At 44.4% G+C, this 15,522-nt stretch overlaps 1 long non-coding RNA gene across 1 annotated transcript; it reads left to right on the top strand.

The window, feature by feature from the left end:
- The first annotated feature begins 1,153 nt into the window (after positions 1–1,153).
- On the top strand, positions 1,154–12,851 carry LOC146765064 (uncharacterized). Its single transcript, XR_014950294.1, has 3 exons — positions 1,154–1,278; positions 5,886–5,992; positions 9,823–12,851. It is a non-coding gene; the product is annotated as an uncharacterized LOC146765064 (long non-coding RNA).
- Positions 12,852–15,522: the final 2,671 nt, after the last annotated feature.

Here is a 15,522-nt window from a genome sequence, read left to right as displayed (position 1 = left end):
AAAACCCAAAAAACAAAAAAAAACCACAAAAAACAACAAAAAAAACCCACCAAAAAAACCCACTCAGGGCTGGCTGCTGCCATCCCCCTGCCAGTTCAGCTCCACACAGAACAGTCAAGGAGAGGAAAATTCAGTTGACATTTACAGCTTTATTTCAAGCAGTCCCAGGTAATTCCTAACCCTCCAGCTACTCCTTTTACAGCTTGGAAGAATAATCCATGACGTTCCAACTGCAGATACTCCTGGACCTGAGGGAAGAGCCAGACCTGGGTGGGAACCTTTAAAAACCCCTTGAGGGAATTTCAGGCATTCTGCAGGTTTTTTGGGGACACCTCTGCTGCATTGCAGGTGATAATTCACCCTCAAGTCTAAATGTTGCGTTTTAGGATTGAGTTTAATGGTGGATTTAGGGCAAATTAAGTGAGACCTACCCCAAATGTACCTTCATTTAAAGGATGCTCCAGCTTGTACCCATGGCACAAGGTGACCATGACAAAGCTGTGGCACCCACAGGGATGTGAGTGAGGTCAGAATGTCTCAAGTTCTACCTGGAAATGTTCAGGATTTCCACCAGGAGATGGTCGAAGTTAAGCTTCCCTTCCAGAGCCACAGGCCTTGAGATGAATGCTGGGAGAGCTCTGGAATTTGGGTCTTCCCAAAACCAGGCAGCTTAGGCGGAGCAGAAGGAACAAAGAGATGTTCTGGGATTGCTCCAGAGCTCTGTGAAGGGATGGCAACAGTGGGATTACACAAAAAAGTCTCAGTGTCACAATTTGTCCCAGTCAACTCCCCAAAGAATCCTCTGGTTTGCAAGATTCCCCCTGCTGCTCCTGCACAATCCTCAGGAATTACCATGAGAGGTTTCATTTCTTGCAGAGAAATCCACACCCCCAGGATCACAGAGCTGCCCTGACAACACACTTCAAACTCAGTTTTCCTCCCTGCCAATCTACAGGCTCCAAAAGCCACTCTCCTTCCCAGAGAGTATTCCCAAGCCCTTCTGCTGAGGGAATTTTTGTCTCATTTTGGTTTTGCTGTTGTTGTTTTAATTTTATTTGTTTTTATTTGTTTTTGTTTGTTTGTTTGTTTGTTTGGGTTTTTTTTTTTGGGTTTTCTTGTGGTTTTGTTAGTTTTTTTTTTTTTTTTGGTTTGCAGGAATCCCACTCATTTTCAAGCCATTGAAAAGCTCCCTCAGCAACACAACCTCTGATTAAAACAAGGAAGATCTGTAACTACAGGACACGTGAGAGCACGACACGAGTCGCTGCTATTGCAAAGGTGAAAAAGAGGAAGTTTATTTTCTGACTCCAGCATTTATACTTTTCCAAAGGTGATAGTGGATTGGAGGGTGAATGTGCCACCTCTCCAATGACATTAGACAAACTGCCAGTACATCAAATTTCTCCGCCTCTGTGGAGGAATGCAAAACAATAGATTGTTTACAGAAAGTCGTGTGAGAAAATTCTCTACAAAAATGTAAACTCAAAAGGCTTTAGAAAATCTTAAGAATCAGGGCAACAAAGATCATCTTGGAAAAGCTGACCTTGGGAGTCCTGAGGGCACTGGGGATTCTTCCTCTCTGTATATCTGCAGTGTGGCTGTGGAGGAGAAACCTTGAGTCTTGTCCAGCTTTTATAGAATCACAGAATGGTTTGGGTTGAAGGAACCTTAAAGCCCATCCCATTCCACCCCTGCCATGGCAGGGACACCTCCCACTGTCCCAGGCTGCTCCCAGCCCTGTCCAGCCTGGCCTTGGGCACTGCCAGGGATCCAGGGTGGGCACCCTGTGCCAGGGCCTGCCCACCCTGCCAGGAACAATTCCTGCCCAATCTCCCATCCAGCCCTGCCCTCTGGCACTGGGAGCCATTCCCTGTGTCCTGTCCCTCCATCCTTGTCCCCAGTCCCTCTCCAGCTCTCCTGGAGCCCCTTCAGGCCCTGCCAGGGGCTCTGAGCTCTCCCTGGAGCTTCTCCTCTCCAGGGGAGCACCCCCAGCTCTCCCAGCTGTGATTCCCTGTGGGAATCCAGGGCTTCCCTCTGGCTGCCCTGGCAGGTCTGGGACCCTGGCAGGGGTCAGGAACCCCCCTGGACAGAGCCCCGAGAAACACTGCCTGTGATCTCTGTCCATGGAAAAGAGTTTTCAATCTTACAGGATCAATTACCAGCTCTGAGTGTTTGATATCAGTAATAATTAAGAGTGGCACAGGTGCAAAAGTAGAATTTTAGGATTCTAGATAAGGGGTCCAAAGGGGACAAGATGGAGGAAATTGGGTGTGCCTTGTCCTTTTTCTCCTTCTTCATGCCCTCCATGTCTCACTGTGGTGTTGGCATTTTTCTGTTGGTTCAGGCTGGGGACACACTGTCCAAGGTAGGTGACAGATATTGGCACGTTATTGTAAATGCAGCCCAGGGAGTTTCTGGTATTTAATGTTTGTCACATCCCACTGAGGGCAGAGCCCCACACGCTGCCCTGCAGGACAGAGCTGGGCAGGGCAGCAGAACATGTGAGAGATAAACAGAATAAACAACCTGGAAACCAGCACAGACCAATGATGGCTTCTGCTTTGGCAGGGGGCTGACAGACAGAGACTTTCTACAATCTCGGGATCATCAATAGCTCAGATTCCAACAAGCCCCCAAGGAACTCTTTCAGTCTCTGGTAAAACAAACCTCATTTCAATGTTTAGAAACATTTACAGACTTTTTACATTGCAATATTTGAAGTTGGTCCAATTTCCATGTATTTATACATTCAGGGAAGGAGCCATTTTCTGTTGTTCATATAAAGGGCAATTAACATGAAACAGAAAAATGCAAATTAAAGGTTTCCATCTGGGTATTGCTGGAAACCAGCCTTGCACAGGAGCCACTCCCTTTGCCTACTCAAGGCTGTGGAGTGATTAAGAGATGAAGTAATGAATTTAAATATTATCTGAGCTTAAAAACCTCTAAATTTCACTCTCAGTGAAACTGAGCTTCAAGCAGGGGACGCGGACCCTGTAACCTCAGCTGTGGACAGTGCTGGGTTCTTCTGTACAGACATTTGTCCTTTAAAAAGCCAATATTGTCCTTTAAGAAGCCAAATATTCTCTGTTTTTTTAATGCAGAAAACTGTCAAGGTTTTAAAAGGTTTTAAAAATCTCCAGCTGATACTTTCTCTGTGATATTTTCGAGCTTTCAGAAATTGTTGTTGAATGCCTGCTGCCACCCCATCAAAGTTTGGGGTTTGAAATGTTTGATGCACTAAGGCTACACCTATGTGGGAGCTGAAATGCCTCTTTTTTTTTTTCCTGTAATTTCAAGCTCTCTTTTCATTCCAGTGTGGAGTGAAATGCCATATTTAAGAATTCAGCATGGAATGTGGTGTTTTAAAAGTTTTTTTGAAGTTACTCTGTTGTCATTTTGACAGCCCTCCTTGATGTCCTTATTGTACTTTATATTACATCAGGCAATAATTTTCATTGCAAAAATTATTTTGAAAGGAGAGGTGGAAATGCGAAGTTCTTGTCATGTGAAAATGGAACATTTCAGCCTTATTTGCATGTTTGACTCTGCATTCAGAATATAAAGGGCAGAACCCAACACAATCCTGCTGAAAGCTGGGATTTCAGTAAAGCAGCGTTTTTATTTTCTAGAGGAAAACACAGAAAATCCTGGTCAGCTACACAAGGACTCTGGATTGGGTTGTTCCTGGCTGATCCCATTTGGCAGTTCCCAAATCCTTTGGGAATTTCCCAGTCCCAAATCCCTATCCCAAAGCCAAAAACCACCCCTTTGCCTTGGCTTTGCTCTCAATGAAGGTACAAACCCTTCTCGGGTCAGGTGGGAGATGTTCACCTCAAATATTCCATATATTCAGTAATCCCCAAAGAAAGTTTGGCCACATCAGAGGAGCTGGGAATGGCTGGGAATGAAAATCTCTTCCCCTTGACCACTCCAAGATGCCCTGGGGAGGGGGTGGAGGATTTCAACCTGCTCACATCAGGCCTGGCTTACATCTTGGATGATCCCTGCTGGAAGAAAACCTAAAAAAGGCCACTTTAATATGAAATATTTCCAGTACCAAGCCTTGCTGTGTTCTTGAGAACCTCGGGTGTGACAGAGCTGGTTCTTGTAGTCACAGCTCTCTTTTGAAAAGCACCAGCCCGTGCTGCCCCAATTAAACAGGTGAAAGATAGAGGTGCATGCCAAGGAATCCTTGGTGGCAGTGACATTTTCATCTCATTTCAGTTCATTAAATGCTCTCATTTTTGTGCTTTACAGCCTCCCTGCTCTCACCTCTTGAACTCACCTCTTTTGCAGTGTGGGGACAAAACCTCACTCGGCTCCTTCCTATCTAAACCAGGTGCCTGGAGCTTCCAGGCTCTAACCTGGCAGGGGTTTGTTAAACCCTTGGGAGAACTGAATGCCCATAAATATCTGTCTGCAGGAATGCCCAGAGGATGCTCTGGCTGCTGCTGAAGGAGCAGGGTCGGGGAGGGGGGAAGGACTCCAGGCCTCTCCAGGTGAGGATTCCCAGCACTGAGGGATCCATCAGCAGGACCAGGATCTCAGCTCTCCCATGGGCAGCTCTGCACGTGCAAAAACTCTCTGGAAAACAGAGACAGGAGCCAGGGAGAGGCTGGTTCAGCTGGAGCACAGGAGATGAGGGGAGGCTCCTCGGGGCTGCAGCTCCTCCTGAGGGGAGGCAGAGGGGCAGGGGCTGAGCTCTGCTCTGGGACAGCTCCTGGAGCCCAGCGAGGGCTGGAGCTGTGCCAGGCCTTGGCATGGAGCTCAGGGAAAGGTTCTTCCCCCCAAGGGTGCTGGCACTGCCCAGGCTCCCCAGGGAATGGTCCCGGCCCCGAGGCTGCCAGAGCTGCAGGAGTGTTTGGACAGCGCTCTCAGGGCTGCTCAGGGTGGGGCTGTTGGGGGGTCTGGGCAGGGACAGGGGCTGGATTTGATCCCTGGGGGTCCCTTCCAGCTCAGGAAGTTTTGGGATGTTTAGAAAGGTGTGGCCCAGGTGGCAGCTGAAGAGGAAGGTCATCAACTCACCTGAGATCTCTTCAGCCAGGGAAGGAGTGAGTAAGCAGCTCTGTGAGGCTGGGGGTGCCAAAGCTCCACAGGACATTCCTACACTCAGCATCCTCCTACCAGGCCAGACCTGAAAAAAGGATCTTTTCCCTGTATAAAGTCACAGAACTGGAATGGAAGATACCTTAAAGATCATCCCATTTCACCCCCTCCATGGGCAAGGACACCTTCCAAAAGACCAGGTTGTTTTAAGCCCTGTCCATCCTGGCCTTGGACACTTCCAGGTTCGGGGCATCCTTTCTATTCCTCAACATCTGGAAAAACATGAACTGAACTTTCCCAGGCCTTTGTGGTGATTAACCCCTAGAAGGTGGCAAAAGAGATTTTAGAAAGAATGACTGTTGTGAAACTTTGGGTCATTAATAATGATCTGGTTCCCCACACGCCCCTGGCAGACACACACAGTCTCCCCTGACTCACAGCGTCCTGAACTCTGGTGTTGCTCCTTCTCCAAGGATTTTTGCTGTTACCTCTCATTCCTTACAAGGTTGGCCTCTGACTCTTCTCACACCAAGAATGATCTGGCGTGGGCAGGGCCTCAAAGCTGTGCTGGGATCACTGATCTTATCCTTCCTCAAAGAGCTCAGCACAGGTTTGTGTCACACAGAGGCCAAAATTCTGCAGTTCATGCTCTTTCCTGCTCAGCCAAGGGGAGAATTTGGGTTGAAGATAATTTATATTAACATTACATCACCTGCAGCATCATTTCAGCAAGAATTTCTGGGCTGGAGAGAGACAAATGGGCTGCAGCAGATGCAGGAGCCTAAAAACCATGGGGGCAATGACACTGACACAGTTCTGTTCCCTCCCCTGCTCAGAGCCCCTCTGTGAAATCTGGAACTGTTCCTGCTGATGGAGAGGAAAAGGGAAGACAGATTTCCCTCTTCCTGCAGGGAATATTGAGACAGAGTAAAAATTTAACAAGGTAAAAATCCATTTAAATTTAAGTAAAATGTGCTACTTTGAACTTACCAAATATGTTATTTAGTCTAGTGATTGCAGCCCTAAAAAAATACCTCAACTAAAAAAAAAAATAAAATACAAATTTCCACACTAAAAAATAAGAGATAAAAAAGACTCCTCAGACCTTAAAACAGACAGGGCAAAGTGACCCAAGAGTTCTTTCTATACTTTCTGACAAAAACAAAGTACAAGTATAACTATCTATAAGTATAATGTAAAATCAGCAACATAAATATGCATTAACCTATCATAAAATTCTATACATATAAAAATTAATAAGAGTAATAAAAAAAATCAAAATTTCTCAGAAGTACACATGTCCATTAAAAAACAGTAAGTCCCAACATGCGTCCACAGTGCTGTAAATAAACATACCCATTCCCTACAAATCTTTATTGTGAAAAACACCAATCACTTGGTTTTTAAAATTTTTAAAGTTTAATAATAATAAAATGGTTATAAAAATAATAATACAAATAGAGTAATAAAGTTCAGAGTTAGGACAATTACAAGACAATAAAAAGCAAAGAATTATGGATGTCTGGATGCCCTCGGACAATATGAGAAGCATCCCTTGTGAACAAAGGAATCACCCTTAAACCAATACACTTGTTGCATATTCATACATCCTTTATGGTTATGCATACATTATGTTCTAAACAAGAAACTCTGTCTGTTGTATGTCAACTGTTTCCTTTAATCCCCTGGAGTCTTTGAATCTGAGCAAGGCCTTAAGAAATCAGTTTCTTCTGATAAGGAGCCATAAATTCCTTTCCTTTGGAAGATTTAGGTGTTCCTCAAAGCGAATATCTCATCCTAAAAAAAGAAAAAAACCTTCCCCCCTCATATAGAGTCTCTCTCTATATAATTTTTTTTAAACTACTTAAGTCTTCATTTTAACTACAAAAGCACAACTAATCAATATAACATAATCCATATAGTAACTATCTGCGTAGAGCCATATAATATGCCTTTTTCACACTTTGATTGCTGAGGAGATCACTGCTGGCAAAGCAGACCTTGAATTTCAATAGTTGTAAAATAGGGAGGGGTCTTGGGCTGCATTCCACAGAATCGTTGAGGTTGGAAAAGACCTCCAAAATCCTAAAATCCAACCTTTGGCCAAATCTCCCTGTTCCTGCTAAACTACACCCCCAGGTGCCACATCTGCTTGTTTTTTGAGCTCCTCCAGGGGTGGTAACTCCACCACTTCCCTGGACAGCCCATTCCAATGCCTGACCCCTCTTTCAGTGAAGACATTTTTCCTGATATCCAACCTCAACACCCCTGGTACAGCTTGAGGCCCTTTCCAGTGTGATGCAGCAGGGAAAGAGGTGACACTTGGAAAACCAAGAGGCTGAGCTGGGCTTATGAGTCCCAGATTTCAGTGAGACTCAGGTTTTAGGTCAGGGTTTGGGATCAAGACCTCCAGGACAACACAGGGCTCACACATCCACATCAAAATCCATTGCCTGGGCCTTTCTACAAGGAGGGCTGGAAATGCACCTGGAAAAATCTTATTCTCCTCTGTGGGACTGTGATGTTGCACAACTCCGGGCATTTGTGCTGTTTTCTTTCAGAAAAGCCCTTTGGACACATGTGGGACTCAGATTCAGTCAAAGGAAGAAACTCAGAGTTTCTAGCCAGGACAAGGCCTGCGAAAGAGCTGGGAAAGAATGTAAATAATTCTTTATCTCTCTTGTTTTTCACATTGTTTTTAGTTAAGTTCTATCACTGTGCATTGAGCACTCTGCACCAATGCTGTGGGTTGTTTTCACTTCAGAACCAATGGATTTGGTCCTTGTGGAGCTCTGTATAAAAGAGCAGTGTATTTTGAATAAATGGGAATTTTACTCTCACAGCCTTCTGAATCAGAGTCTTCTTCATTCCTGTCCTGCCTTGACAACAACAGACACATAATCACATAATCAGCATTTAGCTGTATTGTTTCCAGGCTGAATGGAGGGAAAGGCCCCCGGGTGAGACAATGCAGAGCCCCTGCCCACACTGACCCAGCTGGGCTGGGAACCTCAAACCACCCCAAACTCCTGGCCAGTGCTTTGAGAGCACCTCAAAACCATCAGGGAAAGGTTATTTGGGCTACTGCAAAGTTGACACCTCATTTCTTGTGAGGGGGAAGTGTCCACAGAGGATGGCAGCACATCCTTGCTCCTTGCCTTGAAATCAGGTGACACTTCCAAGAAATTGCTGCAGTGAAAAGAGCTGGAGCTGCGTCTGGGGGTGTCACCTGGGTGCTGGGACTCCCCCCTTGTGTTTTCCATGTTTTTCCCAGTGAGGAGCCCATGGGGACACAGCGCTGGGGTTTTTTCAAAGCTCAATAGAGAATTAAAGATCAATTCTGCATCCTAAATATCCAGGGCCCCTGCTCACTGAGTGTCTTGAGGAACCTTGGGATGTGAGGGGCAGCTGAAGGAGCTCTGGAGGCTCAGCCTGGAGAAAAGGGGGATCAGGGGGGACCTTGTGGCTCTGCACAGCTCCTGACAGGAGGGGACAGCTGGGGGGTCGGGCTCTGCTCCAGGGAACAGGGACAGGAGGAGAGGGAACAGCCTCAGGCTGGGCCAGGGGAGGTTTGGTTGGACATCAGCAGGAATTTCTCCATGGAAAAACAAGGTGTGAAAAACAAGGTGTGAAAAACAAACTTTACTCTCTTGGTAAAATTTACAAGTTTAAAGGAAATAAAAGATAAAGACAATAAAGTAAAGATTTACGGTTGGGTGCCTCTTGGCATTCCACCAAGAGCACACTTGTTATTTTAGAAACACTTTTAATTTACTATTTCTACTGTATCAACTTGTTACATATTCACAAACAATTATGCACATTAAAACTTTTCCTTAAACGAGTTTGCTGCATGTTTTAAGAATTGTTTAGTATGTCTCCCCTTTGGAGACATACATTTTAGAGTGTGTGTTTTTCTTGGCTGTGGTTTTTGTCTGTTATCATCACCTCCAGTTTTTGGGCTTTGGTCTATACATTTTATTGATAGTAAGAGTTGATAGTTGGCATGTTAGGAGTAGGGATCTTCATCATATGTTCATTGAATGTTAACTAAGTAGGTATTTTAATATAAGAATATTTGTATTAGTTATTTTACTACTATGTCTCAGTAGTTAGCAACAGAAATAAAAACGATATCTTTATAGCAAATGTACTTTAACATTATACATATAGCATCTATTTTAATATTTGCCAATAGCATATATAATATAATATAATATAATATAATATAATATAATATAATATAATATAATATAATATAATATATAATATTATATAATATTATATAATATTATATAATATTATATAATATTATATAATATTATATAATATTATATAATATTATATATATATATATATATATATATATATATATAATATGTATTTATAACAGTGGTCAGGTCACGGCAGGGGTTGCCCAGGGAGGTTTGGAGTGCCCATCCCTGGAGGTGTCCAAGGAAGGCCTGGGGGTGGCACTCAGTGCTCTGGGCTGGGGACAAGGTGGGGATGGGGCACAGGATGGACTCATGACCTTGGAGGACTCTTCCGACCTAAATGACCCTGGAAAATCTGTGATGCCAATCACAGATTCCGAAAATCACAGAAATCTGAAATTCCAGCCTAAATGACCCTGGAAATCTGTGATTCTCTTCTGTTTCTGGTTCTAGGCCAGGCCCAGCCCAGCCCTGCCCTTCCAATCTGCAGTTTGGGAGCGCCTGGGATCATTTTTGCTTTACAAATGCAAATCCAAGGTCCTTTTGTGTTCTGGGGCAGGTGCTGCTGAACCAGAGATCTGAAACTTTTGTGTCCTCCCACCTGCAGCAATAACATCATTCCTGCCTCTGGAATGCCCTAGGGAAAACGGATCCATTTCTGCTGCTACTTCCCATCAAGGTTCACACAGCAGGTAAAAAAAAATGGATTTATCTCAATAATTTTCTTTAATCCATTAATTAGTCAGACTGGCAATCAAATATTTTTTTACTATTATACAATCAAATTATCTTTCTTTCCCCAAAGCTTTCCTGTATAATAATTTCTTCAGGTTTTTGTCCACGTGCATTTAAAAATAACACAATAAATCAAGAATTTATTTTCTAGATATTTGTTACCTGCAAATAATCCTTACTGAAGGCAATTCTGCACAATTTCACTGTAGCTGCTTTTTTGACAGAGGAGCTTAAAATAATTCTAAAATTACCATAGGAACAATTAATCCTCAAAATCCCACTGTCAGTAAATGGCCAGAAAATAATAATTTACATATAAAGATGTGGGAAAAGCTTCAGGGTGTTATGAAGGGCTGATCCATGTGTGAGTAAATGCTCCCAAAAAAAGGAGTGCTTCAAGGTTTTAATCAAGGAACAATTTACCTCTAAAACCTTTCAGCCTTGAGCTATATTCTCACCTGTAATTCCTTTTAAGTTTTTAGAAGTAAACTTGTGAAGGTTTGGTAATAATTGTCATGTTTGCAGAGATCCTGAGAGGGAAGGCTAAAGAAATATTTTGGTCAGATATTTTTGCTAAAAAGTTGCATGGAAATATCAAGGAGCAGCTTTTTTCCAATCACTCTTTGAAGTCAGTGTTGTAAATGGCAATTTCAAGGTTGCCATCAGAGGATCAGATTATTAAAATCCTTATTGTCGTAATTAGTGTGAAATAAATGCTGTAAAGACTCTCAGAGAAAATATATTTATGTGTAGGTACCATCATAATGCATCAACACTTGACATCACCACTCTCTTTCTTCTGGAAAAGCATTGTCTCACTGTTTTACTGCTTTTTATCCATAAAAAGAAGCTTCTCAAAGAGAAAATTAATGCACTTTCTGCCCTAAAACCTTCAAACTTTATGCCTGAAAATTTAGTCCTTCTTGTGCATCCTCTAAAACATGGAAAGGTGCTTTTGGGAAGCTTTGGGATAATTTTCAGGGATGTTTGGGAGAGATGAGGCTCTCAAGAAGGGATTTTTTTCACTACTGTCTATGTCAAAATGACCCCTCTGGGACTGAAGCAGCTCTGAATATCGTAATTTTCTGGTCAAATAATGTGGGAACTGGACGCCCACAGATCTGAGATGTTGCTGTTGAGGCAGGATGGGAATGAGAAGACTGACTCAGAAGGCTGCTGAGTAAAACTTCGGTTAATTCAAAATACACTGCTCTTCCATACAGAGCTTCGTGAGGACCAACTCCATCGATCCTGAAGTGAAAACAACCCACAGCATTGGTGCAAAGTGCTTGACTCACAGTGATAGAACTTAACTATAAACAATGTGAAAAAACAAGAGAGATAAAGAATTATTTGCATTCTTTTCTAACTCTTTCTCAGGCTTCTGCCTGGCTAGAAACTCTCCGTTTCTCTCTTTGACTGAATCTGAGAACCACACTGAGATACTTCACTGGAAGGGCTTTTCCCCAAATCCCAGAGGAACAGGATGGATGTGGATCCACAGAAGTCCCTGGATCCATGCTGGGAATCCTTGACAGCGTTTCTGGGACCTGGAGCAGAACTGGAGGAGCCTTGAAGGTCCATTGCCTTCAGTGACATTTCCAAGGAATTCCCTTGTGCCAGTTTTGGGCTTCTTTTTTCTGCCTCTGTCAAGGTCGGGATTGAAGGCACTTGAGATGATATTTCATGTTCGGGCTTAGATGTTTCATATTTCTTATCTAAGTTACAGTCTTACAGCAGTGAGTTCTGCAGTATTTCACTAACAAGGTAGAAAATGGCCAACTAGCTTTCGTTACAAACTGTCCAATTAAGAAATGACACCTAAATTATTTTCACTTTTGACCCAATAATTAATCGCTCAAAGTCCACAATGTGGATCTTTCTGTCCAATTACAAAAATCACCTAAACCCATGGAGGAGAAGGAGAAGGAGAAGGAGAAGGAGAAGGAGAAGGAGAAGGAGAAGGAGAAGGAGAAGGAGAAGGAGAAGGAGAAGGAGAAGGAGAAGGAGAAGGAGAAGGAGAAGGAGAAGGAGAAGGAGAAGGAGAAAGAAGGAGAAGGAGAAGGACAAGGACAAGGACAAGGACAACAAGAAGGACAACGAGAAGGAGAAAGACAACAAGAAGGTGAAGAAGGACCAGCCTTTGCCCTAAAACCTCCATCTTGTTTATATATATATGTTACTGTATTCTAAACCCTTCAACTCTAAGTTTTCCACCCTGTGATATTCCACATTTCAATTCAAACTCCACACCCACAATCCCAGTTCTGTCATTCCATTTTGGAAGCTTCTCCACGGCCTCAGGTCAATGCAGTGTTCTCTTGGGGGTCAGTGCCTGTCAGCACAGAAAATCTGAAATTCCAGCCAGAACTCCAACACCCTCAGGCACATCCTCCCCTCTCAAGCTGCAAGAATGTTTTCTGGGTGTCAGTCCCAGTGGATTTTTGCAGTTTTGCTGTCACAGCCACTATGCACAAGGGGATCATAAATGGGAATTTGGGGAATTTTCTCCCCAAGGGTGCTAGGGCAATCAAAATGTTCCAGCTGGAGATTTTAGGTGAGAAAAGAAACCAATGTGATGCTCAATTTTAGAATTAATTTATCCCTCCAAGCAAAGGGAGGGATCCATTGGCAAAGGGAAAGGACAATTCCCAGCCAGCCAAGCCTGCTGACCTCTGGCTTGCTTTTCCCAGAGCTGTTCCACCTGGAATGAGTTCACCTAAGCCCAGAAACAGAGCTCAGTAAGAAACCAGGTGACAAAAGATTCCTAATCCTTCTGGAGGCTCCTTTGTCATTAAATCTCTTCATAATTGGCTCTGAATTAATCATGTAACTCCCCTGACCTCGGGATGGTCAGTGGAGCATTAAGGAAGAAAATTCCTCAGTTTTGGGGCTGTGTGAAATCCTCCTGTGCTGAGAGAGGCAAATCCAGTCCCTCTCCTGGGCGGCTCTGCCAATGCTGCTGCTCCAGCCCCAGCAGGCTCTGGGAGCTGCATCTGCATAGGATTTGGATACTGGAATGGTGGTGGCCTGTTCCATGGACAATCCCAGATTGGTCCATGGACAATCCCATTTTCATCCATGGACAATCCTGGCCTGGTCCATGTGCAATTCCATCCTTATCCATGGGCAATCCCAGCCTGTTCCATGGACAATCCCATCCTCTTCCATAGATAGTCCTGGCCTGTTACATGGACAATCCCAGCTTGGTCCATGGATGATCCCAGCTTGGTCCATGGACAATCCTATCCTGATCCATGGACAACCCCAGCCTGTTCCATGGACAATCCCAGCCTGGTGCATGGACAATCCCAGCCTGGTGCATGGACAATCCCTGTTCTGCTGCATTTATTCCCCTTCCCTTCATGCACAGCCCGGTGCTTATTTGCCCCAACACTGAGACATGTGGGCTCATCCACTTGTTTGAGGAGAATCCCAGAATATGTTTGGGTTAAAAGGGACCTTAAAGCCCATCCAGTGCCACCCCTGCCATGGCAGGGACACCTTCCACTGTCCCAGGCTGCTCCCAGCCCTGCCCAGCCTGGCCTTGGGCACTGCCAGGGATCCAGGGCAGCCACAGCTGCTCTGGGCACCCTGTGCCAGGGCCTGCCCACCCTGCCAGGGAACAATTCCTGCCCAATCTCCCATCCAGCCCTGCCCTCTGCCACTGGGAGCCATTCCCTGTGTCCTGTCCCTCCAGGCCTTGTCCCCAGTCCCTCTCCAGCTCTCCTGGAGCCCCTTCAGGCCCTGCCAGGGGCTCTGAGCTCTCCCTGGAGCCTTCTCCTCTCCAGGCTGGACAATCCCCATTCCCTTGGTGTTTCCCTGGTTCTCCATCACTCAAGTCCTCTCCATGGACTCCTCTGGGCTCTCTCCAGCAAGTCCCTGTCCCTGCTCTGTTGGGGACACAGTGCTCTAAGGGGGGACCACCAGAGTGGGGCAGAGGGATGGAATCAAAGCTGTTTTGTTCCTCTCTGAAACATCCCAAACTCCAGAGCTAAACTTGGATCTTCTCCCAGGAGAGAAGGGCAGCAGGTGCATTCCTTGTATCTGCATCACTGCCATGATTATTCACGTTCGCTCCCTGTGCAATAATTCTATATTTGTGTAGGAATTTCACACTGCAGGGAGGTTTTAAATACTTCTGCTCACTGCAGAGCTGATCCCAGCACGGAATGTACTGGGAAAGGAAAGGAATGAGCACAGTCAGAGGCACAGACCCTGTGAAGCACATCCATGTGTGCACAACCATGGCCCATAGGAGTTCCAGGAACAGTTTTTGCCTCCAGCTAAATTGGTCCTTACTGGCTCTAAATGTGCTTGGGTAAAATATCATCATTTATCTGCATTGCTGAGCTGGTGACATCAGCACAACTCGTTGTGATTTTGGATTCTTTCCCTGCTGACCTCAAGGATTTAATTGGTTGGAAAGGGCTGTGGATTTCTTTTGTCCACCTGCATTTCCCAGGACAGCTGGGGGGTCTCTGCTGTGCTGGCCCTTGGCTGAGGCAAGAATAGCCTCAGATAATTCATTATTAGCACAGTGGAGCTGGATTCCTTCTCATTTATTTCAAAATCTGCAAGAGCAGCTCCTTCCCTGGGGCCTCCCCATCTCTAAATCTCTGCCAGCACAAAGATGTCATGACAAGATTCACTGGAGGCTTAAAGCAAGGCAAATATTTGAGTTTAGAACGTCGCCATTTCCTGATGGGTCCTTTCTATCCCTGAAGGGCCACACGAGGCCAACACAAACTTTTCCTTGTAGAAATATTTAGTTTTGTTTGCAGAACTGACCAATTGTTTCAGATGGCAGTGAGATTAAGAGCTGTGCAATCCACAGATTTCCTTAAAACTAAGGAAAAAAATCAGTAAATCCTATCCTTTGATTCCAGATATAAAAAACACTCACAACTTTCTTGATATTAAAAGCGGATTGAAGTTGAAGGGGAATTGTCTTCCTTGAAGGTTTTGGGCTCTGCTTTTTCAGTCAGCAGGACAAGCACCCAGCATTGTGTTCTGGCCTCATCATGACTAATTTCAAATTAGGTACATAAAGGAAGCCAAACTGAAGGGTAATACAGAAATGGAAGGTTTTATCTCCAACTTTTCCTCAGTCTTTGCTGTCTGAAAGAGAAGAAATGCAGTTGGCAACTCTCAGGGTAGAGATTTGCGTGGACTAAGTTCTGTTTGTATGAACAAAATCTCAGTGTAATGTGATATAAGGCAGATTGATGTTCAACCAGAGAGGAACAAACATCCTTTGGTGTGCTTTTATCCCCTGAGTAAATAACCCTAAGAAACTGCAGAGAGTTCTTTAAGACATTTCCTGCTTCTTTCTTGTATCTTTCCCACATTAGGGACGCTCTGCTCCTTTGAACTCAATTTATATTTCATTTAGTGGAGTTCAAAAAAATCCTTCCAGTTTGAAAATGTAAGATGGAGGTGAAACAGGACAAGCAGAATATGGACTGATTGTTCTTCCTACACTTTAAAAGCCTGTGATTGCTGGATTATTGTTGTAAGAACT

The sequence above is a fragment of the Lonchura striata genome, chromosome 28, assembly GCF_050655825.1.
Source record: "Lonchura striata isolate lonStrDom1 chromosome 28, ASM5065582v1, whole genome shotgun sequence".
Taxonomy (NCBI): Eukaryota; Metazoa; Chordata; class Aves; order Passeriformes; family Estrildidae; genus Lonchura; species Lonchura striata.
Note: the sequence above shows the minus strand (reverse complement) of the source record. Positions and strands in the feature narration are given on the sequence as shown.